Raw genomic sequence first — 27,850 nt, 5'->3', positions numbered from 1 at the left:
TCCCACAAATTTGGTAGAGAACACAACAAACTGATGCACTTATCTTCATCTGAAATTTTAATTTCAATCGATAATAACTGTCTTACCACAATATTTAATGCTTTCAGATGCTCTGTCACTGAGTCTCCATCTTTCATCCTCAGGTTATACAACTTTTTTTGTAGGAACAATTTATTCACCAAAGACTTAGATTGGTGCAAAGTCCCTAACTTCTCCCACAAAGCATTCATCAAAGCTTCCCCTAATACATTCAACAATACTGAATCTGAGAGACACAATCGTATTGTGCTCTTTTCCTTCTGATCCAACATCACCTAGTCTTTAGCTGACATTGTTGTTGGTTTAGTACCAGTATCTACCGCGATCCACTGATATTTATCCACCAGCAGATCCTCCATCTTTAGTTTCCACAACTCAAAACCATAACCATTAAATTTCTTGATCTCTATCTTTCCATTTCTCTCCATCTTCTTTCGCCACAAGAATCGATCCCACGGATCTCCCACTAAATAGGGTCTACCATAGGCCCCAGCAAAAAACCCCTCAGCAGCAAAGGCATCCCCTTGAAGCCAAAACATCTATGTTACCACTTGTTGGGAATCACGATTGCTGTTAGACCAAAACCGACATGTGTTAGTCAACGATCACATCGCCAGAGATAAGAATCCATGAGAGGTAGTTATTCCATGTCGTGAAACACACGGGGAGTGTTGGTTTATCTAATGTCCAACAATCTTCCCCCCAATGTGAGTCAGCTGTATCGAACTCATAACCTGGCTCTGATACCAAATGTAGGTTTTAACCCTGTACAGAAATTACCCGCATATGAATTCTAAAAACATAAAATAAACAATGACGAGAGAATAAACATAAAATAGATATACACAAAGATTTACCCCTGGATCCAAAAACCGGGACTACTAGATTGATTTTTGATTATATTCCTTTCAATGTTAGAATACATATATATACATGTCGAAGCATCTATAAACCCCAATCCATTAACCCTAGATGAAAACATAACTGTAGTTCCCTTGACCGGATCTACAAAATACCATGGACAAAAAACCATCATGCCCAAAACCATGTGCGAAATCCATGCACAAAACCATAGGTAGGTCTGCCCACCTACTATAGGGTCCAAAAAATTATTTCCCGGGGCGCTGCTTCAAACCCTGTGCAGGGAGGTAGTCGCCCTCCCCGACAACGCCCCACGCAGCGTACAGGGGGGTCTACCACCCCCTTGTGACCCCCCCGCGTGTGGGGTAGTCGTGGAAAGAATATAACACAACCCAAAAAATATTTCTCTGTGTGAGTTTTCTTACAAAATACCTGGTGTGAGAAAGAACCATAATCCTTATTTGAAATAAAGACGCTGAGGAAATGCATGCTCCCATTGATTTCACTTTCCATAGTGAACTTTATGGAGCTATACTGGCTATTAAGATGTTTGAAAAAAAGTTCAAACTTTTCCCGACCATGATACTAGATGTCACAGGTGTCATCCACAAATCTTTCCAAAGCATTGGTTTGAATTGAGCAAAGGCCAAGGTCTTCGATTCAAAGTCCTCCATGAAAATATTAGCCACTACAAGGGAAAGGGGGGAACCCATGGAAACACCACAAGTTTGTTCATAGAATTCACCGTCTAAGCTGAAGAAAGTAGAGGTGTAAAATGTTACTTGTCAACTCCATATTAAAAAATGAATTAATTAAAAATCTCTCTAAGAACATATTAATGGAATAAAAATTCTCTCTTTATATATATAATTCATATTAAACATTTTTTTGTTATTACTATTTTTAAATATTGTATGTCAACTCCATATAAAGAATGCAATAAATTACACATATCAAGTGAAAATATAAGAAATTATTTAATTTAATTTAAATTACTTTCTTTTTCTCTATATAAAATTGATATAAAATTATGTTATTTACGCTGATAAGCATTCTATTGTGGGGTTCTTCATAGTGAAACTATAGATATTCATCTTCTTCTAACAACTATCCTTATCCACGTCATCTTGATTTGCCGATGTAATCCTGATCAAAATTTGCCCTTTGTTCAAGGACGAAGGTTGCCCGATCAGGGAAATTATTCGTTGTTACACGATGTATATGGGTGCGTGAAAACCTTGATTAGTGAGAATAAATGCAATGAATAGAAATGCCTCACTCATTCTACCTGCTTGATTACTCTGATTCATTTTTCCTTCTTATTACTTTGAAATCTATGAAATTATTGCTCTGCAATCTATGCAATTACTGCAATTACTTTCATTAACAACAACAAAGATTGAGAATCACATCAAGATGTATGCTCTGACCTTCCACAATCTCTCACCCACAATTGGATGGAAATCTAATCCTAAACAATTATTGAACTTTTATTGCTACTTCTGTTGAACTGGTGGAAATATCCTCTATTTAGCCTCTCGATCTCGATCCACAAATTCTTGTCATTCCCAATATCGAAGTTGTTGTTGTTGTTGCTGCCACTTGTTATTTTTTCCTCCTATTATTTCTACCTGGAATTATGATCCACGTGGATATTGGTGGCCACCTGCCTATTCCACCTAAACCTCCAATCAGTTTCTTTTGTTTCCTTGATTATAGCAACGTTTACTATTTTTAGTAGTTTTTCAAAATATGAACTTCTAGAGTTGTTTTGACCCCCTAAACGACATTTTTTTGAGGTTCGCAGCATGCCCATATCTATAATTAAGGGTATGTGGAAAATCCTATAGCACTCAGAGAGATATTTCTAATGAGGTATCGTACACGCAACACGAAGATCATATGACCATGTTACGACCCCCGGATGTTGGCTGCCCAACTAACTCCATTAGGGCCAAAAACTCTTGATGTTTTTTCTCCTGGGGTTAGGGTTGTTCAGGGTTTTCCTTTGTTGTTCAATAATAAAAAAGCCCTTGAGCCTCATTGTAACACAATTTAGAGGCATGTAGCTGCCACATCTCTTCTCAGAGATAAGCTACCGTTGCCCGAGATAGTTTATTTCCATTTTGTATGTAAGCATCTCTCAGTTCTTTGATATTAATGAAATGAAGTTTTATTTTTGTTTCATCTCTATGTTTATGTTTATATCCGTGTTATATTGTGTTCCTGCATAAGTTTGGATCAATAGTATCAAAGCGGTCTTCTCTTTCTCTGTTTTTCTTTGCATGTCCCCAACGAGGTCAAGGTATAAGGAGTTAGGGCTCGAACTGGTTGAACCTTTGCAAGACCAACCTCACGAACACCGACGACCTCCCATACCAGAAGAAAAGAAATATGAGGGAGCAGGAGATCCTTTCAAAATATTTCTCAGGGAAGCCCTCAAGCGATAGAGGAACACGATGATGGATAAATTTGCCCAGATCCTTCGACGACTACCCACATGCGATGCATCTTCATCCAGCAACCACTCTAGATGCGCCACTCCTTTTAAGATACAAGTTAACTTTGACATTCCCATATTTGAAGGCTAAATAGATGCAAACGCCCTAGATAGATGGTTAAATATGTTGGAAGGATATTTTTTGATTCATGACTTTTCCATTTGGGAAAAAATTACTTTTTCACTCCTCAAATCCACCCCCGATGTTAAGGATTGGTGGGAAACCTACTATGAACAAAAGGATGAGAGGGAATCCTCACTATTTTTAACCACACCAACCTTGCATTATTTCCAAGACGCCACCCAGGAATAATATTACCCTGTTGGGAGCTATGAAGATAAATTCATAAATTGGACCACGTTGTGGCAGGGAAGGGACCAAGATGTTCTGGAGTTCACAAATATTTTCCATGCCCTTCGTACGAAGTTGGGTATCAAGGATTCTGAGTAGTATTTGATGCTCAAGTATTGCGGCTGCCTACATAAGTACATCTAGGTTTAGATGGAGTTCTTGGACACCTCCTCGCTTGGCGCTGCCTATCAATACATTGCCAAGTTCGAGCTTAAACTTAAACATAAGAAGCGAGACTTTGGATTTGCGAATCCAAAGCAAGGGAAAGGCACCCCCAAACTACAGAACAAAGGACAAAGCTGAGGTGGGGCAACCAAGGACAACCTGCCAAAGTTACAAGCAATGAAAAGCTCCACGAAGAAAAAGAAGGACACAGGGAATGGTGTGAGTTCCATAAGATCCCCAGTCACAACACAAATGAGTGTCGAGCCAAGTAGTCACTGGTGGCTAAGCTGAAGGTTTCCGAATCAGATCCATGCTCTGAATCCGAGTCAGAAACTAACAAGGGGAATTACAAAGGGAATAATTTCATTGATACAGAGCCTAGTGCCATCGTTGTCACCACTAAGATCCAGAAGATTGACCCCGAATATCCAGAGGCAGGGGAGCAGATCTTCCACTCACATATGTAGGTGAGGGGTTCTCTGCTGCAGTTCATTATTGAGAGAAGTAGCGAAAAGAACCTCATTTTAGTAGAGGTCGTGAAGTAGTTGGGCCTACCAACCACACCACACCCACATCTATATACCATCGGGTGGCTTCACCAAGGGAAATATCTTCGCATTAGCCAATATTGTCGTCTTCCCTACAACATCAATCCCTTCACAGATGAGGTACAATGTGATGTTTCTCCTCTTGAAGTTTGTGATGTATTATTAGGCTGACCATACTTGTGGAAGTGTCATGTTGTCTACGAGTTTAGGCATCGCATTGTCATTATTTATTTGGGTAATACATTATACATGATACCGGAGGTAGCACCGCCTACTGCCATCTCTTTGATATCTGTGAATAAATGTAGTAGGATCATTTCCCAAACCACGAAATTTGTCTTCATTATGATTCACCCTTAGGGAAAGAAGAAGACCATGGCCACATACACACCCTCTGCACAGGGCTCCTCCGCACAAAAACATTAGATGGACAAGTTCGTGGAAGAGTGCAGGGACATCTTCACCTCACCCACAAGGGTACCCCTCCACTCTTAGGTCAAGCACTCCATCGATATGACCTTGGGCACGCCGCTACCCAATGGATCGATCTACTGATGCTCTATTATGGAGAAAGATGAAATTAAGAGGCAAATTCAGGAGCTATTGCAGAAAGGGCACATCAGACCCAGTTCATCACCCTGTGGGAGCCCGATCGTGTTGGTAAGAAGAAATATAACACATGGAGACTTTGTATTGACTATCGGGTGCTGAATAAGATCATTGTCTCGAATAGATATCCAATCCCATGAATTGATGACCTTCTGGACTAGCTCAAGGGGGGGCAAATATTTAAGCAAGATTGACTTGAAGTTCAGCTATCACTAGGTACCAATTGAACCCTTCGATGTGTGGAAAATTTCATTCAAATCCAAGGAGGGCATTTTCGAATGGCTCGTCATGCCTTTCGGGTTAAAGAAGGCCCTCACAACCTTCATACGGATGATGGATGACATATTGCGACCCTTTACCCACTCGTTTGTGGTTTTGTACTTGGGCGATATCCTATTCTTTAGTCGAAGTTGGGAAGAGCACATACACCATATCCTACAGGTCCTCCAAACCCCGTGACAACACAAATTGTGTGCCAACTTGGAGAAATCCACTTTTTGTATGACCCATGTTCAATATTTGGGGTACATCATTAATGAGCATGGTGTGAATGTGGACCCAACCAAGATACAAATTATTTGAGATTGGCCAATCCCAACCACTCTATTAGAGCTTTGAAACTTTTTGGGTCTGGCCAATTTCTATCACAAGTTTGTGTTGGTATTCTCTCATATCAGTTGGCCTTTGAGTCAAGTCACCAAGGGTGGAGCAAAAGCAAAGTTATTTTGGTATGAATCCCAATAGAAGGCATTTTTCTAACTAAAGCATGACCTCTACTTTTCACTAGTGCTCACATTACTAGACATGTAGCAACCATTTGAAATTGAGACAGACGCCTCCGACTATGCTATTGGTGCGGTTCTTACCTAACAACAGAATCTAGTGGCATATCATAGCGATACACTTTAAATATAGTCCAAAAGTATCTCACTTATGAAAAAGAGATGTATTCTACTGTGTAGGTCTTCTGATAATGGAAGCATTACATTATGGGGAAGGAAACGGTCATCCACAAAGACCACTGACCCCTGCTGTTCATATAGATACAAGGGAGGATGCAGAATGATCGCTATCCAAAATGGTCCACACATCTACAACAGTTCCATTTGAACATCAAGTACAAGAAAGGAAACACCAATAATGTTGCATACTGTCTCAACTGACCACCAATTATGGCACTGACCAATGTGCTTGACTCTTGTGGACACAAGACTTCGGGGTGGTCACATCTTTACAAGAGTGATCCATAATTTAGCAACACATACCAGATGCTCCTGGAAGGCAAGAAAGTTCCATATTTTCACCTCGAGGGTGCATTGTTATGCTACCTGGGACACCTCTAGGTTACTACAAGTGAGCATGCCAAGATGATTCGGGAGGCGCACTACAGTCAGACTGCTGGACATTTCAGAGTAGAGAAAATAGTGGCAGTGCTATAAAAGCATTTTTATTGGCCAAACCTTTGACAGGATGTTGGGAAGTAAATTAGATCTCACATTTCCTGTGCCCTTACCAAACCAAAAATTAAGAAGCAAGGCCTATATACTCCTCTATCTAATCCTAGTTGGCCTTGGGAATCCATATCCATGGATTACATGTCGAGCCTTCTTTCTACTATGCATGGAAACAACTACATGTTCGTGGTCATTGATAGATTCTGTAAGATGGCCATTATAGTGGCCTGCAAGGAGTATCGCAACAGAAGCCACTGCTAAGCTCTTATTTAAATGAGTGTGGGTACATTTTGGGATCCCACAATTCATTATGTTAGATCAAGAGAACAAGTTCCTGAGTACATTTTGGTCAAGTCTCTAGTCGATGCTGGATACCAAGCTCAATAAGTCCATGACCTTCCACACCCAAACTGATGGTCAAACAGAGGTCATAAAAAGGATGATCGTGCACAATCTGTGCATGTACGACTCAAAGAATCCATGCACGTGGGATGGAATACTCCTCTATGTCTATCATAGCTACACCAGAGCTCTCCATAGCTTGACTGGTTACATCCCCTTCCAGGCGGGGTTAGGATTCTAGCCAATATGTCCCATTTATGTGACCATACCATTTGCAGCTACTCAACCAAATTTTACTCATGTCCATTCTGAAGCTAACCGAGCTAACAAACTCATTGAGCGCATTCATCACATCCACCAATAGGTCCATGACATATTGGACATAGCCAATGCTAAGTACAAGGAACATCATGATCAACAGCAAGTGCCACACAAGTTCCAGGTGGGCGAGAAAGTGTAGTTACATTTGCAGAAGGAGCGCCTCCCTGGGCCCCACCATAAGCTTCACCCACTCTGATATGGGTCGTACACCATCACCAAGGATATAGGGGACAATGACTTCGAGCTCAACATTCCACTGTTCCTTGGTTTGCAACCAATATTCAACGTGGACTAGTTTCAGCCATATTTTCCTCCATTGTTGGACACATCCGATGTTTTTGAGCAACTGACACCAATAGAGCTCAACCCAAGATGTATCGAGTAAGCCAAAACTGACAAGATCATGGACACATAGATCAAGAACACCCGCCAACAGAGGATCTAGCTATATCAAGTTGTCAAAGTAGGTCAACTCCTTCACCAGGGCAAGTGGTTCACCAGGGACCAGGTTCAACAAAAAATTCCTCACCTCATGGAGGATCTTCACCCAATGGGGACCATTATTTCTTAAGGGGGGAGGAATGATCTAGGTGGATATTGGTGGCCACCTACCTATTCCACCTAGACCTTCAGTAGGTTCCGTCTGTTTCCTTGATTATAGTAGCATTTACTATTTTTAGTAGTTTTTCAGGTCTTGAACTTCCGAAGTTGTTTTGTTTCGCTAAATGGCGATTTTTTAGGTCTACAATATCTTGTAGTACTCGAAGAGATATTTCCAATGAGGTATCATACATGCCAAACGGGGATCATATGATCAAGTTACGACCCCAAGAAGTTGGATGCCCAACTAACCCCAACGGGGCCAATAAACTCTAGGAATTTCATCTCTTGGGGTTAGGGTTTTGGTTTTTTAGGGTTTTCCTTTGTTGTTCAATAACAAAATTCCCTTGAGCCTCATTGTAACATAGTTCAAAGGCATGTAGCCGCCACATCTCTTCTCAAAGATAAGCTACCATCGCTTGAGCTAGTTTATTTCCATTCTGTATGTAAGCATCTCTTGCTTCTTTGATATTAATGAAATGAAGTTTTATTTCTACTGCATCTTTGTGTTTATGTTTATATCTATGTTCTATTGCATTCCTGCATATGTTTGGATCAAGTTACTAGTTGCTGTTGTTGTTGGCTACTAAACCCATACCTACATTGGAAATACTTCTAATTCAAACTTTTTAAGGTACAAAGGATTGTCAGTTTTACATAACAACATATTCCATAGCATGTTTAATCATAAATACATAAGTTAGGTTACCTTCATTAGCAAGCGACATTTATCTTAATCCACAAAATCTTCACATTCTGTATTTCTTTTTGTGATGCTACCTTTGCTACTATATATGTGTCATTGGTGGTCATGAAACCTGTAAATCTCAAAGTCCTGAAAGGAAAATATATTCAGGTTAGGCAGTTCTAAGACAATGTAACAACCTCGTGATTAAAGTTCATGTAATAAAGTTAATAAAGAAAAAATAAGACCAATGTCATGGGACACGTATTCCAAGATGAATGTTGGGTAAAGTATCCTAGTGCACATCACTTGTTGTTTATTATGGCTAAGGGGAAATTGGAAAAGGTAATGGAAAAGGCTTTGAAAAGGAAATAAGGTATTATTGGTAGTTTATTTATGAAAATAAAGGAAAATAGGAGAAAATGGAGGTGAAAGGTCACATGTTTCACGCGAGGAGGAAATTGAAAGAAAATAGAGGAAAAATGAAGAAATTAGAGGCATCAATAATAAAAAGACATCAGAGCATAAGTTTGAGGTTGTTTTGTGTAGTGTTTTATTCCTCCAGGATTATCGCATCCATGATTGTTTAAATCAACGTTTCGAGCCATCCATTGTGGCTCATCATCAGGATAGATCAAAAAGATGTGTAGGCTAGATCTCAATGGGATGTATATGTAGAGAATGGGAATGATGGTGGCCGACATGTTTTTAGGTTAGGTTAATTAGTAATTAATAATATTTAATAACTATTATAGTTAGTCCTCTTATAATATTATTAGGGTTATAAATCAATATTGAAACTTGTTTTAATTGTGATTAATTTTAATTATAGTTTCTTTTAATTTGTAATTATAAGCATTTTTATTTTTAATTTTTAATAATATTAGTAATGTTGTTAAATTCATTAATTCATTCTATTATTTATAATTGAGTTTATATAAACGATTGATTTTTTTATTTTTTATTATGATTAAATGGATATTGATTAATTTTAATTAACATATTGGATCTCTATAAATAATTAATTTTGATTTTGATTTTATTTTATTTTAATTCTTGTGCATGTTTTATTCTATATACTTCAAAATTTTGGATTGTATTTTGGTTAATTAGTAATTAATAATATTTAACAATTATTATAGTTAGTCCTCTTATAATATTATTAGGGTTATAAATCAATATTGACATTTGTTTTAATTGTGATTAATTTTAATTACCATTTCTTTTAATTTGTAATTATAATTTTTTTTATTTTTAATAATATTAATAATATTGTTAAATTCATTAATTCATTCTATTATTTATAATTAAGTTTATATAAACAATTGATTTTAATTAATTGATTTCAATTAATGGCATTTGTGTGATATTGATTAATTTTAATTAATATATTGGATCTTTATAAATAATTAATTTTTTTTTATTTTTTATTTTTTATTTTATTTTAATTCTTGTGTGTGTTTTATTCTGTATACTTCTTTTTTTTTTTAGGTATTTTTAAATTTATTTAATTTAGTGAAGGTAATGTTGATTAATGATTAATTCTATCTATGATATGTTTAGGATTAATTCAAATTGATTATTTATGAAATTTTTTTTAGTTTGATTAAATTCAAATTTAATTAATTCTAATTAATTTTATTTTTATTTTTGGTGTAAGTCTAATGATCTATAATTATAATTTTATTGGGTATATTTAAATTTTAAATTTTAGGTGTATTCAAAATTGTTTAATTTGATGAAATGTCACTTTTGATTCATTATAATGTGTTTCGAATTAATTCAAATTAATTTTTATAAATTTTCTTAATTTAATTAGTTTCAAACTTGATCATGGACTAATTAGGACCAAAATTAGGGTTGTGAATTGGTTGCGAGGAGTGTAGAGAGGTGGGAAAGTTCGAGATAGGGGTAATTCAGGAGTTTTGAGGTAGATTTAAGAGGTTTAAGGTCGAAATCCAGTTGTCACTTATTTTCCATCCTTCATCACAATTGAGGTTGTTTGGGTGTTTTCCTATTTCTATGGCTTCTCTAAATTTTCTATGGTGACAATGATCGATTTTGGCCACTATGCTTGAGTTTCGATACAGACATGGTGATTAGTTTTATCAGAATGTTCAGCTAGGGCCGAGGTCTTTGAGCGGTTGTGTTTGATGTCGGCTGCATGTTCTTGAATCCTAGTTTGGATAGATTACCTAGTTTCCCCTATGTAGGTTCTTCCGCAAGAACTAGGAATCGCGTAAACTCCTTTTGTGGCATTTGGGATCAACGAGGTCTTTAACTGATTTAAGGCATCTTCTGATTGTTTTCATGGGTTTAAAGGTGGTCCTAATATTGTTATTTTTTAAAATGTAAGCAATTTTATCTATAGTGCCTAATATGTAGTGGAGGTGAAGAGCACCAAGAGGAGAATGAAATCAATCAAGCAAAGGAAGGACAGGGAAAGCAAGGATCAAACAAGGAAAGGTTAGATCAAGCGACTTCAGTGAGAATACTTGCAGGTAACATGTTGCGTATATGATTTCCTAACTAGTTTTGGCATGCATGGTATATGCATGTGTATATTTGGTTTATTTGTTGTCACTGGCACGAATTTTTCTGGGTTTTGATAGTGGTTTTAGCCTTGCCTTGCCATTTATGGATAACAATGGTGTGATGGGATTAATTTTTGGTTGAGCTTTGAATTGCTGGAAGGTTTTGGATCCGGGTTAGGTGGTCTCAAAAAAATCCCAAGGGTTGGGGGTGGAGATGGTTTTCTAGGGAAGCCCTCAACAGGTGGGTGGAGACAAGAAAATTATTCAAGGGTTGGTGAAGGAATTCTAAGGCATCCAAGATCGGTGGTTTAGGTGAGATCATGGTATTGTGAGGGTAGAGGTGGTTTAACCTCTGGATTCCCTTGGTTTTTTAAGGAATTGTTTATCCCATGAGATCCCACATTCATGCTTGGAATATGGCACGAGGGTGATTGGCTGAAAGAAAGATTTGGTTCAACCCAATCTATGGTCAGGTGGTAAGTGGAAGTCCCCGACTTGGTTGGATTTGCATATGGTAAATAAGAGCTAAGTTCCTCTTGTCTTTTATGAGTAAATTTGCTTGTTATTATGTGGATTTAATGGTTGTTCTATCATTGTTATTTATCTCGTTGTATGATGGTTATAAGCATGGTTTTATGACATATTTAAGTATGGATCTTGTTGACAAGGTTAATCCTCTTTGCGGACAGAGACGATCCCTCTAGCCCAATGAGTGGGTCTAGCAACTAAAGGGACAATCAACTAGACATCTTCCTAGATTATAATTGAAAAGTAGAACAAGAGAGAAGGCCTACCTGGCTCTGATGCTAATTCGATTTCCTTTGTTGAGATCCTCGAACCGCTTGTGTCACAAACTTGTTCCTACTTCCAGCGCCTATGTAACTGCACAAGTGACCAAGAGACAAAAAAGCATACCAAAACCAATAGAAAATCCAATAACAACCTACTTAGCTGATCAAGGAATGCCAAGCCAATACATACATGAACATATATATTTTGAGAAGATGAACTAGCAGTTGTATGATTATTTAAAGAATAAAGGGGAAGCTTACAACCATAGCCTTGATGTTGAAAGGCTCTCCTTGAGTGGTAATCCAAGTCCAAGCCAAGAAACTCTCAAACACTCCTTCCTCCAATTCTAATGAATAGCCTCTAAGCACAAGCTCAGCACAGGGGTGCAAATGGACATAGATCAACCATTTGGGAATGGTAGAGGGGGAATTTATAGGCTGGGAGAGGGATTTAGGACTCATCCAAAGATAGGATTAGGTCCACAACTCAAGGAGGTATCTCATAGGGATGATACCAAGAGGTGAAATTAGGATGATTCGACCTCATCTATGCGAAACCACCTCCAACTCGCCTCTCTGGAAGCTTCTAGATCATGAAGCTTCTCATCCTCTTTGGGAAAACTTCCTTTTTGAGACCATCGCGAGTATGAGAGAGAATAGAGCGATGCCATCGCTGGCTTAACAAGGTGCAACAGGCGATCATCATGGTTTTGGGCTTCATAAGGGTGATGACCCTCATTTTAGGGTTTCATGAGCCATTTCTTCAGGGAAATCTCCAGATATTTTCCAAGCAAAGTTAAAGGATGGATTTGAGTTGTATACATGGATGAGTATACTGTATAATGATCATGTTTCGGGCACTTCAGGATATGTCATAGGGAAGTGCAGGAGGCATGACAAAATATTGTGTAACATATGCCCCCTAAAGCATGAAGGCAGAACGAGGAGTGATGGCTGAGATGCTTTACGAGATTTTAGCAAGGACGAGGACACACACAGTTAGGAGACCTACAAATCAAGGACACATATACATATACATATTTGAGATCAAGACATGAATCCATAGCATGGACGCAGCCATCCAAATGATGAAGACTAAATAAAAGATCCATGGCATGGGCGCAGCCATCCAGATAACAAGGATCATCATGAATATAAAGTATCACGGTATGGTCACAACCACTCGTATAGTAGAAAAATGTGTACAATCTTGAATAACATAAAACTCCATGCAGCCTGAGCTATAACAGACAAGACTTAGGGTCTTGCGCTCTATCCCGACCCGATCAATGTATGAATTCTAGCATGCGAATAAACGTGTTTAAGTCGAACATGCTAGAAAAACAGTTGATTACTGGCCAATGATGTGGACTGTGAACGAGTACGAGAGAAACCACCAATAATGACAATGGATCTCAAGGTACAACAATACAATTCGTGAATGTGATAATGAAGCCGAGGTCGAACACTCGTGGAATCACCCGATCAAAAGCCAATAATGAAGACCTGGCGTCGGATGCGAAGAACTGGCCATTAGGGCATGCCAATTCTAAGGTACTGAAAGGGAGTTCCTAATTCATCTTCCTGGATAACGAGTTGAAGTCGGCAGGAAGTGACTCGTCGAAGGAGGGCAATGATGAATCCCTCATCATCGACACGAAACAAGGAATAAAGTGGTATGATATTCAGGACTATAGCAATGACTCAAACAATGTATAGGTAAATAACTGCAGATTGGACTTCTCTTGAACATATTGGCAACACGACTCCAGAGTGTGGTAGAATTTGACTCAACATGGGACTAAAGGTCATGATGACAATGTGGAATAGTAAAATGAGAGGCAAAATGGATCACCCAAACCCGGGAGGACAAGTGACTGAGTGAGGATATCCCAAACCCAACATGAGAGTAGAAGAGTGTCATGTTCAAGAGCGACATGCTGCCTATACAAAGGATGTCTCATCTTCATTTTTCCCCGCTATTTCTAGCAAGTACCCCAATTATTTTTATCACAAGCTTGAAGGGGATAACATATTCTTATTATGTAAGTTCATTCTTTGAATGAATCCATCATAGTAATTTTTACAAACCCTAGGAAGGAGAAGCTCGGTCTCATCATGGTGACGAGTCTTTCGCTGCAAAGTTTTAACGAGTTCAACGTAAGAATAACACGACATATTTTTCATGTTTAGAGAGTTTGAAAAAGAAATGAAAAAGAAAACTCCATCATGTCCCTTTTCGTAATTTGTCCCTCGAACCCGAAGAGGTAGAAAACAATATCCGAGGGAACCTCTTGACCATGTCGGCCAAGGTGTACCTTTTTCATACAATAGTCTATCTCAGTCTGGAAAAGGGTTAAACTTAAACTGAATAGATGTCATTTCATTTACTTTAACGAGTTCAAAAATACAAGTACTCCACAATATTTTCATTTTTCAAGAGTTAGAAAAGAGATAAAAGATGACTCCTCCTTGAGGAACAAGTGGTATAAAAGGATAACAACTGGTTTCGGTTAAGATGGAACTGTTCAAAACATGTAATGGTCAATAGGTTGGCTAATAAAACCACTCATTGCAGATGTTCCTCAGGCAAGGGTAAAACAACCAAGTGAAAGCATATGATCGGCCAAAGAGATGGTGACGATGGAATGAAAGAACCAAGGCCCATCTTGTAAAAATCGGCTGAAAAAAATGGCAATCACAGGATGTAAAGTGGGAATGGTTTTATTTTTACACAAGCTTGAAACAAATATAAACCATGCTTGAGATAAGTTTGCATTCCCCCAACACAATGACTCAATTCGAGGTACATGCCCCACAAGCTTCATTTCATGCATCTAAGTGGATGAAATGAAGGTTCACTTACGAGATCAAGTGAAAGAATTGACTGGGATTTTACGAGAGCTAATCAAAGACTCGAATTGGAAGGGGATTTGTCTCATTTTTTAACAATCCTGACACAGGAAAAGGAACCATGCTCATAACCTATTTCATTTTTTAACGAGGTTGACATAGTAAAAGAACTATCCTCATGGTCCTTGTTTCATTTTTTAACGAGCTTGACACAAGACAAGGAACTCTGCTCTAGAATTTGATCACAGACAAAAAGAGGCCATGGATTCCAAGAGGTTCTCATCAGATGGGAGAAAAACAATATGGAAGGGATACATGTTCAGGGATCCGAATGAAAAATTGGGCTCCAATTCCCCCAGTACATGGTGTACTACATCACCTACTAGATCATCAATAGATGTGGGCATAGAACAGATGGCCACATAATTAACCTATGGCGGGGTGATACTGCTTGCACATAATAACCATTTAGGGATGATAGTTGAGTGGGATCTTATTCAGGACCAATGAATTTAAGCTAATCAATGATCACAATGTTTTCTTCATGCGGGAAACACATCATGCAAAAGAGGGAAGAAACAAGAGCTCCCATGACATAAACATAGTCATGGCCAAGGAGTAGATTAAAATATAAAAGGCCTTGGACAACCATCACATCTATATAGACAATATTTCTTCCCAAAGTAATAGGAAACTTAGGAAGGATCCCTAACGGTTGACTAGTTCCTCTATTAAAAGCTAACAGATTCTGGGTGATGGGGACAAGCTGAGGATAACCTAAAGTTTGCAAATAAGTTAAGGACAAGATACTAACAGATGTGCCCTCATCTATGACTGTGCTAGGTATGGCCATATGGTAAGCCTGTACTATAATCTATGAAGGAACATAAGACAGAAGGTGATATCCTGCCAGTCGACTCCAATCAAAAGAAGTGACTAAACTACTTAGAAGGGTTGTTGTAGGAACGTGAGAGCTACACTCTTGCTCGATGGGAACATGAGAAATTCTCTCATGGACCTCGGGAACAAGAGGATTTCCCTCCAGTTCATTCAAAACTGAAGAAACCAGAAGAACCTAAGAAGTATGAGGCTCACTCTCTTCCGGAAAGGTACGATTAACTGAAGGTGGAGTCAAGTCTACCATTTTCTCAACCAATGGTTGGTCGATAACGAACTCATGAGACTCACTTTTAGAGAGAGTGGGGCTGACCAAATATGACTTTTGATCAATCACTAGATCAACCATTGAAGGATTGAGGGAAATCTTTCGATACCCAGTCGGAAGATGAGGTCAAGAAGCCGTAAGGTTTTCCAACTCTTTGGAAGTTTCATCAATAAGAGGACAAAGGTGAATGGGATGATTACCTTTACACAACTTACAAGGAAATTTAACTTTTCCCTTTTTCCCATGAGCTTTATTGTTACTAGTTGAGGGTTTGTCACCAGCATGATCACTAGAGGCTGATAACAAAGGTTGATGTGAACCTATGGACCACACTTCTAAGACCTTGGGAATACTAAGACAATTCCGAAGAAGGTTGTCACCCTTACATAACATGCAAGCAGATTTTACTTTCCGGGGCTGATTGGAATAATTTTCTACATCAGTTGCATACGTAGAAATTACTGCTTGGTTGCCCCCTTCCTTATTTTTCTTCTTCTTCTTCGTCCACTTCTTCTTCTTCTTCTTATCTTTCTGGTTACTAGAATCTAGACTTTCACTAGGTGAAGAGGAAGAACGAGGTGAGGAAATAGGCAAAGAAGGAAAAGGGTCAAGTTTAATATCAACATGAGGTTGATGTTGTTTAGGTGGAGGAGAACTCGGTTGAAAACAAGTTTGGACACTCGGGACCACCGAGGTTGAAAATAACCAAACTGGTAGACCAATGACCAATCCAGGAAGGGACAACGTCGCCATATAGGGAGCACCAGTATTTCCAAAAGAAGGAAAAGGACTAGGATTCCCATCAGAGGGGTTTCCTTGACTAATAGACTCAGGAAATGTTTCCATTGGTATCAACCTAAGATCTACTAAGGAGTATTTCCACAGGAAGGATGTTGTTCCGTGGTCAATTAATTTTAGAATTTGAAACAAAAACTTGGCCTTTTCATGTTTTAAGAGTCAAGAAAAGGACGAAAAGGTGACTCTAGTCACTTTCGTTGGTTTAGCGAGCTTGAAAGGACAAGTGCTCGATGATCTTTTCAAATTTAAGGAGTTAGAAAAGATTCAAATGAATAATTAGGTAACTCTAGGAAAAAGGAGTATTGAGTAACCATGAACTGCAATATACACCTCAGAAAATAAATTTACCAAGGACTTGACGTACGTGTAGGTAATCTCCCCGAATGCTGTATTCGGTGTATCACATTTACAGGGCGACAGACTCAACTTTTGATGGATAAAAGTTTGCAACCTATGAGGGTCTCCCTTTATATACATGATGGTATGGGGATCACAAGTCCTTACTAGCGCTGTCTAATGCTGAAGTGGATGACAACTGCTAAGTTTTAAAGACGCTGGAACACGTCTCTAGCCTAGACCACTAAGTATGAGCGTTAATGTTCCAAATTCTCCTTAGATTAATTGATAGATTTTAAAGTTGATCTTCACTTAAGTTTCAATTTTCAGGCTCAAAATGATGTCACTTGAACACCTATGATGCAACTATATGAGAAAAGGAAATTTTCCACTTCGATGAAAGCTACACTAACCAAGGGAATAAATTTCAATCAATAATGCATAAAAAAAATGCATCATGCAAAATGATTTCCACTAACTTTCACTTTCATCTTACAAATGAAAATACTTCAAAGCAAACACTTCCTTTTGATTCGAATGAGACAACCGATCTGTAATATATCGTTCGTCAAATGAAGCTTAAGTAATTTTCACTATATCCACTAATGAAAACAACTTAAGGCACAAGAACCAAAAAGCGATCTGCAAAGTATGTATGAACACACAAAGACTTTAACACAGGCAAGCGATCTCTAATCTCTGATTGGAAGACCGATGAGTGTACGAAGGTTGACCTAGAAGAACTAGAACCCTAAAAGGCTAATCAAACTTCAAGGACACTCATGTAAAGTTAAAAGACAATTGAAATCAGACAATGAGAGAGTCAATGAAAAACACATTGGTAAATCACAGGGAGAAGGCAACTATAACTGAAAATAAGAGAGAAAACCCTAAATTTCTCAATTTTCTGCAATCATCGCACCTGTCAGGAGTAAAGTAGCGATCATCACTACTATAACTAAAACACTTATGATATCATCGCGACTGTCAGGGTCAAATCTGTGATGGTCGAGGAAAACAAAAAAAGAAGCTCAAAGTTTTCAAAAACAACTCAAGTTAACAATCTTCAGGCATCTACCAGAAAATGATTCTCACTACAAACACACAATGAAGTCCAAAAATCAATGGTTGATAAAACTCGTCATAAGACAAGGTGAAGGAAAGGAAGGAAAGGGTCATAGGCTCCCTAGCGGAGTCACCATTTTGTTGACAAGGTTAATCCTCTTTGCGGATAGAGACGATCCCTCTAGCCCAATGAGTGGGTCTAGTAACTGAAGGGACAATCAATTAGACATCTTCCTAGATTATAATTGAAAATTAGAACAAGAGAGAAGGCCTACCTTGCTCTGATGCTAATCCAATTTCCTTTGTTGAGATCCTTGAACCACTTGTGTCACAGACTTGTTCCTGCTTCTTCCAGTGCTTATGTACCTGCACAAGTGACCAAAATACAATAAAGCATACCAAAACCAATATCAAATCCAATAACAACCTACTTAGCTAATCAAGGAATGCCAAGCCAATACATACATGAACATATATATTTTGGGATGATGAACCAACAGTTGTATTATTATTTAAAGAATAAAGGGGAAGCTTACAACCATAACCTTGATGTTGAAAGGCTCTCCTTGAGTGGTAATCCAAGTGCAAGCCAAGAAACTCTACAACACCCTTTCTCTAATTCTAATGAATAGCCTCTAAGCACAAGCTCAACATAGGGGTGCAAATGGACATATATCAACCATTTTGGAATGGTAGAGGGGGAATTTATAGGCTAGGAGAGGGAGTTAAGCCTCCTCCAAAGATAGGATTAGGCCCACATCTCAATGAGGTAGCTAATAGGGATGAGACCAAGAGGTCAAATTAGGAGGATTCGACCTCATCTACGCGAAACCACCTCCAATTCATTGCTCTGAAAGCTTCTAGATGATCTAAAAATGAGGTCTTAAATCAATATTAAGGTATTACAGACTCATGTGCAGGAATGCCTATATTATTTAGTGCAACGGATCAAAAAGATTGCGAATAATATAGACAATGGACAGTTATAAAACATAATAAACGCACACATCAACACGACAAAATAATCAAGGAGTTCACCAGACTTCCTAGCTAAGTCTCCTGGTCTAGCTTTCAATGTCGACCTCTATATTATGTCTTTAAGAGCAGATTATTACAAGTGTGAGCTCAAACCGAGTCTCAACACAACAATGACAAAACAACAGGGATTTACTTGAAATCCTCAAGTCTACAAGAGTACAAAAACTCTCCCTCTTTCTCTCTGTCTTCTGCTTTCTCTTGCTCTCTTTCTATCTAAGCAACTCCCCCTTCTGTGCTGCCATTGAATGGCTTTTAAGCCTTTCAGCCCTGTCTGTTTTCCTTCCCTCTTTAGGCTCACTGGTTCTCGGCCGCTGTCCCGTTTAACAATCATTGCTAAACGCTCTAAGTTATGGTGGCCACCTGTTTTTAAACAGAAAGGACCACTGCATGGGTGAAATCCCAAAAAATTGTTTCTATGTTTTCACAGAGAAATACACAAAAAAACATAGAAAAATCAGACAAAACACTTTCTATCGAACTTCAAATAATATCCAATCATGTCCATAATCCCTATCGGGTCCGTGCTTGATCGCTATCGCAAGTCGTAGTGTCCATATGCCATGGTTTCCTTTGTATTTGGGTTTATAATGGAAACACAATGAAATACATAGAATACATTGAAAACCTGACAAAAACATTTTATCGGAACTCAAATTATATAGTGCCACATTTATAAACCCTTTCGGGTCTGGCTTTATCGTTATCGCAAGTCGCATGTTGCATAGGCCCCACTCCTTTGTATTGCTTCGATGCGATATTGCGATCACTGATCGCATATTGCAATGTCTTCAGTCCCCGGTAAATCCTTCCTTTGGCCATGCTGTGATGCGATATCGTGGTCGGTGATTGCATATTGCTAATCCTCAAGCCCTAAATAAGTCCTCCTTTGTGTTATAGCGATGCGATAAATCACAATCACATATCGCTTAAGCCTCAAGCCCTCGGTAAGTCCTCCTTTGTGTTATAGCGATGTGATATTGCGGGTTGATATGGACCGTTGATCTGTGCACTCGATCAACAGTCCTCGTTAAATTACGATTTCCATAGGGCTTCCTCCGATATACTCCGCTGGCCTCTCCCGATTGCGATATCCTGATTCAATCTAGACGTTGATTTGTCCGATCCAACGGCTCTGGTGTAGCGGCATTTGAACCTACACTAGCTCTATTTTCTGCCATTCTTTCACTGTTTTCCCTTGCAATAGTGTTTTTGATAGTTAATATACATGAAGACTTAGAGGTTTTAGGATCCATTTTGGATCACGCCTTCCCATTGAAAAGCTTTTGGACCACCAAAAGTTGGTTTTTAGGCATCGATCAAGTGAGGATACAACTCCCTCACTTGTCCAATTTCTATCCATCGTGCCTTGCTTGGATTTGAACCTTTGAGCCCTACTCTCAGGTACTCAACATCCCCTCGATGCATAGTTCTCACCTTCCTGTCCAGAACTGTGTCTTCCTATAACTCATTGAGATATTCAGGCAACAGATCCTCAATAGAAGGCAACTGACTTTGCTCTTCAGGATCTTCAATCATTGATGGTTCATACAATCTCAAGTTTTCTGCATTAACGACTGAATAGATCTGCATATAAGCTGGAAAATCAAGGCAAAAAGCATTTTCACCAATTTTATCAAGTATCTTGAAAGGTCCATACCTTATTGGTTTTAGCTTCTTACCTTCACCTTGCATTCTGTCTTTGCTGATGTACAACTAGACTTGATCACCAACTTGAAAACTATGCTCAACCCGATGCTTGTCATGTCTTGCCTTGTACTTGGCTTGACTTCTTTCCAGCTGTTCCTGTATTGCCTAGTGAATTTCTTGGATTTGTTCAATGAACTTGGTTGCTTTGTCCATATCACTGTGTCCATCAACTGCTATGTATTTACCAAAGACAAAATCCAAGGGAGACTTTGGTATAAAACCAAAGCAAGTCTCAAAAGGAGATCTCTGAGTAGAAGAGTTCTTGGAATGGTTGTAAGCATGCTGCACATGACACAAATGCTCATCCCAAAGCTTGGGATGTTTGCTGCAATAGTCTCTGAGCAACTGGATCATTGTCCTGTTGACCACTTCTGTCTGACCATCTGTTTGTGGATGAAATGTTGTGCTCTTCTTCAACCTGGTGTCCATCAACTCCCATATATTTGACCAAAACTTCCTAATAAATCGAGAATCTCGATCAGATATAATAGAAATGGGTAAACCAAAATGAACCCATACATTTTGAAAAAACAAATTTGCTGTTTGTTGAGCTGTAACCTGCTTGTTACATGGTATCAAAATACACATTTTATTGAACCTATCAACAACAACATACAAATAATCATGACCTTTCCTAGACTTTGGCAATCCCCCCAAAAAATCCATGGAAACACTTTCCCAAGGACGAGAAGAAATTGGAAGTGGAGTGTACAAGCCTAATTTTCTATTACTTGGTTTGCTTGTAGCACACAGAGTACACCCTTTGATATATCTAGAAACTGTCTCATGCATCCTTGGCCAATAACAGAACCTTTGCAATTGTGCAACTATTTTACTTACACCAAAATGACTTGATATAAGAGAAGTGTGTGTTTCTCGGATTATGTCAACTCTTTCAGTTTGTGGAATGCATAACTTTCCCAAATGAAGTAAGAGTTGGTCCTTTACATAATAATCCAATTCTTCTACTTTTTTTCCATGACTTAAAGTTGCATATACATCTTTAAAATCTACATCTTGAGTATATTGTTCAATGTAACTTTCATGCATTACTGAGTTATGCTTAAGTATAGTAGATGCATTTATGATTGGTCTTGATAACGTGTCTGCAACCTTATTGTGTATCCCCTTCTTATATTTGATGACAAGATGAAATTGCTGTAGAAAACCCATCCACCTATAATGGCTTGATTGGTGCAATTTAGTTTGTGAGTGCAAATATTGAAGTGGTTGATGATCTGTATGTATGATTGTTTCTTTACCCATTAGGTAATGTTTCCACTTTTTCACACTTTGTACTAATGCATACAATTCTTTATCATATGTGGGATAATTAACTACTACAGAAGTAAATGTCTCAGAATGATAGCATATGGGTTTTCTGTGTTGCGTCAACACTGCTCCCATGGCATAGTCACTAGCATCTGTCTCAATCTCAAATGGATATTGAAGATCTGGTAGTGCTAGTACTAGTGCTGTACTAATTTTCTGTTTTAAGGTGTCGAAGGCTTTCTGCTATTTGCCTCCCCACTGAAACACCTGTTTCAATCCTGTTAAAGCATGTAATGGAGCTGCAATCAAAGAAAAGTTAGCAATAAACTTTCTCCAATATTGTGTTGCCCCTTGGAAACTCCTAACCTCTGTAGCAGATTTGGGTTTAGGCCAATTTACAATGACTTCAACCTTAGAGGGATCTATCTTCAATTCACTACCCCCTACAATATGACCAAGAAAATTTAAAGATGTTCTTCCAAATTCACATTTCGACAGTTTTACATAGAGATTTTCTCTTTTTAAAACATCTAAAGTCTGCTTTACATGCTTTACATGGTCTTCCCATGTCTTACTAAAAACAAGAATGTCATCTAAATAAGCAATTACAAAGTCATCAATAAAAGGTTTGAGTACATCATTCATAACTCTCATAAATGTAGCAAGAGCATTAGTTAGGCCAAAAGGCATAACCAACCATTCATACAATCCTTGCTTTGTCTTGAAAGCAGTCTTCCATGCATCTTGTTCTGCAATTCTGACCTGATGATAACCACTTCGCAAGTCTAACTTAGAAAAGTAGACTTCTTCTTTTAATTGATTTAATAAATCATCAATATGAGGAATAGGATAATGATTCTTGATTTTTACTTTATTTAGTGCTCTATAATCAATGCAAATTCTCCATGAACCATCTTTCTTTCTCACCAGCACGATTGGAGATCCACATGGTGATGTGCTAGTTGTATAAACCCTTTATCGAGCAACTCTTATACCTGCTTCTTTATCTCTGCATTCTCTAAAGCTGACAACCTATACATTCCAATGTTAGGTAATGGAGCATCTTGCTGCAGACAAATATCATGTACTATTTCCCTTTTGGGTGGCAGACCTTTAGGTTCTTGAAATAGGATATCATATTCTGAAACAACTTTAACTAAATCAACTTTTTGTTTAGAATCACAACCTTCAAATACATTGGTTTTATCAGGGTCCTTTTCCTTTACAACCATTAGTAAAAATTGCTTACTTGAATTCACAATTCTTTTCATATGTCCTGAGTTTATGAGAGAATAGTTACCCTTGAGTTTATGAGCTCTTACAATATATTCCATTCCATCTTTAGTGAGTTGATACTTATTTTCAGCTCTATAGAAAATAGGTTTCCTGTCATATAAGTATGGAATTCCCAAAACAATACCACATATATCCAATGGAACTATGTCTAACTCAACCTCATCTACAAATGTTGATCCAATAGCAAACCTAAGTTTACATTGTCTTGTTACTTGTAGCTTTGTTTTATCACACACCCAACCTAATGGATATGGCTTCTCATGAGGTTTTTTTTATAATCCCAACTTCTTTACAATTGTTTCAGAAATCAAATTTACTTGTGATCCACTATCAAACAAAGCATCAATCTTATTGTGCTTGGAAATTACTCTAATGTGAAAAAGCTCATTTTGTTCCCTCTCATTACTTTCATTATCAACAGATTGTGTAGAATTACTTGTAGATGCTTCAGAATCTTTACCTTTAATACCAGTGGTTGTAACTGTTGTTTCATCGCCTAAATCTAATCCCAAGTCCTGCTGAATAGCTGCAACATTCTTTTTCTTCCTTCCGCTGAACTTCTTAGGTTTCAGTTCTAGATGCAAAAACCAACAGTGTGCCTCATCGTGTCCTTCTTTCTTGTAATGAGTGCATGAAGGTTTATCCTTCTTTACAGTGTTTGTTTTCCTCTCCTTCCATTTCAGTTTCTTCTTTTCTTGCTCTTGCTTACGGAATATTTAGATGATCCCCCAACCTCTGGGTTTACATTCTTACCTCTAGCTTCTAGATGTGTTGCCTGAACTGATACATCATCTAAGCTAGTGGGATTAAACATGAGAAGAGTATGCTTTAAATAGCTATGAAGACCACCTATATACTTTAATAAAGTCTCAGGTGAATCTAATGATATACCTAGAGTTAAAGTTCTCTTTCTGAATTCCTGAATATAACTATGTACACTTCGACCCTTCGACTGACGAAGAGTTTGCCAACTCATCATTACATGCTGAATGTAAGCTAAAGGATATAATTGCTTTTTGATAGCAGAAACAAATTCATTCCAGGTAGAAATGATTTTACCATGTTTTTGCAGATCAGCTTGTGTCTTGCCTTCCCACCATACTAGTGCAGTTCCTCCAAGTCGAAGGCTAGCTAGCTGAATCTTCCTCCTTTCCGAATCAATGTTCTGCACCCTACAATATACATCAATCTATCTTATCCAATTATCTAGCTTTTTTGCATTAAGTTCTCCATCATAAATTTGCAAATCAAACTTCACATCTAATTTAATCAAAGAAGTTTTCTTCTTTTTCTTATCAGGGCTAGTTTTATGCAAAAAAGATGATGAGGATGATGAAGGTGATGATGGAAGAGATGGTGGAGAAGGCATTTCTCCTTTTCCTTTGTCTTCTGGAGGGGAAACTAGAAAAGGTTCCTCTGCTCCTTTGTCTGGTTTAGTTGTTGAAGTGCTTTCACCTCGACCCTTCTTAAATTCTATATACATCTCTTCCACCATGGCTTGGAGTGCCTTAAAACTCTCTATAAATTGAGATTCTGATCCCAATGGAGTTTCCTTTGCCATTCTCCTCTGAGAATAGACTCTTCCAATCTTTGGATTAGCCTCAACAAGTTATCCTTCTCCTAGTCTGAGCTTTAATCTAGTTAGCATTTAAAATCCAGCATAAGCTTGTCTAACCTTAACAAAACCTTAAGCTCTGATACCACTTGATCTAAAAATGAGATCTGAAATCAATATTAAGGTATTACAGACTCATGTGTAGGAATGCCTATATTATTTAGCGTAATGGATCGAAAAGATTGCAAATAATATAGATAATGGACAGTTATAAAACATAATAAACACACACATCAACATGCCAAATAATCAAGGAGTTCACCAGACTTCCTGGCTACGTCTCTTGGTCTAGCTTTCAGTGTCGACCTCTATATTATGTCTTTAAGAACAAATTATTACAAGTGTGAGCTAAAACCGAATCTCAACACAATAGTGACAAAACAACAGGGATTTACTTGAAATCCTCAAGTCTACAAGAGTACACAAACTCTCCCTCTTGCTCTCTGTCTTCTGCTTTCTCTTGCTCTCTTTCTATCTGAGCAACTCCCCCTTCTATGCTGCCATTGAATGGCTTTTAAGCCTCTCGACCCTGTCTGTTTGCCTTCCCTCTTCAGGCTCTCTGGTTCCCGGCCGCTATCCCTTCATCTCCTTTTGTAGCATTTAACAATCATTGCTAAATTCTCTAAGGTATGGTGGCCATCTGTTTTTAAACGGAAAGGAACACGGGCATGGGTGAAATCCCAAAAAATCGTTTCTCTGTTTTCACAAAGAAATACATAGAAAACATAGAAAAATCTGACAAAACACTTTCTATCGGACTTCAAATAATATCCAATCGTTTCCATAATCCCTATCGGGTCTGTGCTTGATCACTATCACAAGTCGCAGTGCCCATATGCCATGGTTTCCTTTGTATTTGGGTTTATAATGGAAACACAAGGAAATACATAGAATGCATTGAAAACCCGACAAAAACATTTTATTGGAACTCAAATTATATAGTGCCACATTTATAAACCCTTTCGGGTCCGGCTTTATCGCTATCGCAAGTTGCATTTTGCATAGGCCCTGCTCCTTTGTATTGCTCTGTTGCGACATTGCGACGCGATATCGCGATCGGCGATCGCATATCACAATGTCTTTAGTCCCTGATAAGTCCTTCCTTTGGCCATGTTGCAATGCGATATTGCGATCCGATATCATGATCGGTGATTGCATATCGCTAATCCTCAAGCCCTCGGTAAGTCCTCCTTTGTGTTATAGCGATGCGATAGATCGCAATCGCATATCGCTTAAGCCTCAAGGCCTGATCTAAAAATGGGGCACTAAAGGCTTCTTGTCTAACTTACAAGAACCTCTCCCACTTCCAAAGATTAATTATTCCTAAATATTTATGATTAACCATTGCAGAACTAATAATGTGCTTGACAATAAGGTGTATGCTTATGCTTATTGTTGACTGTTTATGTGTTTTAAGTCTATTTGCTTGAACTGATATAACAACAACTAAAGCAGTAGATACAATGCAGCAATAAAACAACACTCATAAGACAACAATTTAATTACGAGTTCACCCAAAACTCTTGGGCTACGTCTCCATGAGCTCTAGTAAACTCAACTAGGCTCTCTGGGATTATGGCAACAATCCTTTTACAAGCTCCTCGCTCAACTCCATTGGTTTACATAGAACACAATGGGTTTAGACACCATCTTATCCTTGGCTCTGAAGTTCTCGGCTATTTGGCCCTCAGCTCTGGCTCTGGCTCTCGGCTCTGGCTTTGGCTCTGGCTATGGCTCTTGGCTCTGGCTCATGGCTCTGGCTTTCGCTCTGGCTCTGTCTCTAGCTCTGGTTCTTGGCTCTCGGCTTTGGCTTCTTTGGCTCTGGCTTTTGGCTTTCTGCAACTTTCAGCTCTCTGGCTTTTCACTTTACCTCCAAGTGACTCCAAAGACTCCCTTAGCTTCTCTGTGCATTAGATTTTTCACTCTCTTTGCTCTCTTGCTTCTGCCTCCTTTGAGGTACTTTTCCGGCTTTTCAGCTACCCCAACCGTTTCTCTGCGTATCATCATCTCTTTGTGCCTCTGCGGCTTCCCTGCTCCTTGTCAGTTCGACTGGCCATCTGGCTCTGCGGCTCTATGGCTTCAAAATGCATCATTGCCTGTAAAAACGCTCGCTTGCAGTGTGGCATGAGGATCAGGAGTGGTTACAGAGGTTTCGGGCCTTCTCATAGGCAAAAACCCAAAAATTGAGAAAATCCCATTACACAGAGAATGTCTGCAAAATACACTATTGGGCGTGATTTTCGGACTTGAAATCCCATTCAATTGCCCCTAAAATCCCTATCGGGTCTGCCATTAGGCGTTATATCGCATTGCATTAATGTATTATGCAAGATCCCAAATACATGGGAAAACATTCAAAAACTTGACAAAATCCTTTTTATCGAACTTCAAATTATATCGAAATTGCCCTAATATCGCATCGGGTCCGCCTTGGGTCACTTTCACAAGCTCCACCATCGATCTGGGTGATCTCCGATCCAACGGTCAACATGTGGTTTCGGGCGGCTTAAGGGTACGGAGGTTAACTACCCGGAAAGGCAGTTTCTTTGCTCCTCTGCCAAGCCACGCGTCGTTCATTGTATGGGATCGTGCGGAGCCGGCCCAATACTGCTTACTGCCTGAGGCTTTATTAGAACTCAAATAACATGGCGCTGCATTTATAATTCCCTTTCAAGTCCGCTTTATCGGTTTGAGCATTTTTCCTTTGTATTTTGGTTTTCATGCCGAAATGCTCCAATACATAGAAAAGTCCCTTTTACTGGAACTCAAAACTTATCGAACCACACCTATAAAGTCCATTGGGTCCAGCGTTATCACCCCCTTTACATCACTGCGAGGTGATGTTCCGATGCGATATATCGCAATTGCAAGTCGTGTTGGCCTGGGGGTCCATCCTTTGCCTCG

The sequence above is a fragment of the Pinus tabuliformis genome, chromosome 3_1, assembly GCF_031772625.1.
Source record: "Pinus tabuliformis cultivar Carrire ecotype Pingquan chromosome 3_1, CPIR1, whole genome shotgun sequence".
Taxonomy (NCBI): Eukaryota; Viridiplantae; Streptophyta; class Pinopsida; order Pinales; family Pinaceae; genus Pinus; species Pinus tabuliformis.
This window is presented reverse-complemented; position numbering follows the sequence as displayed.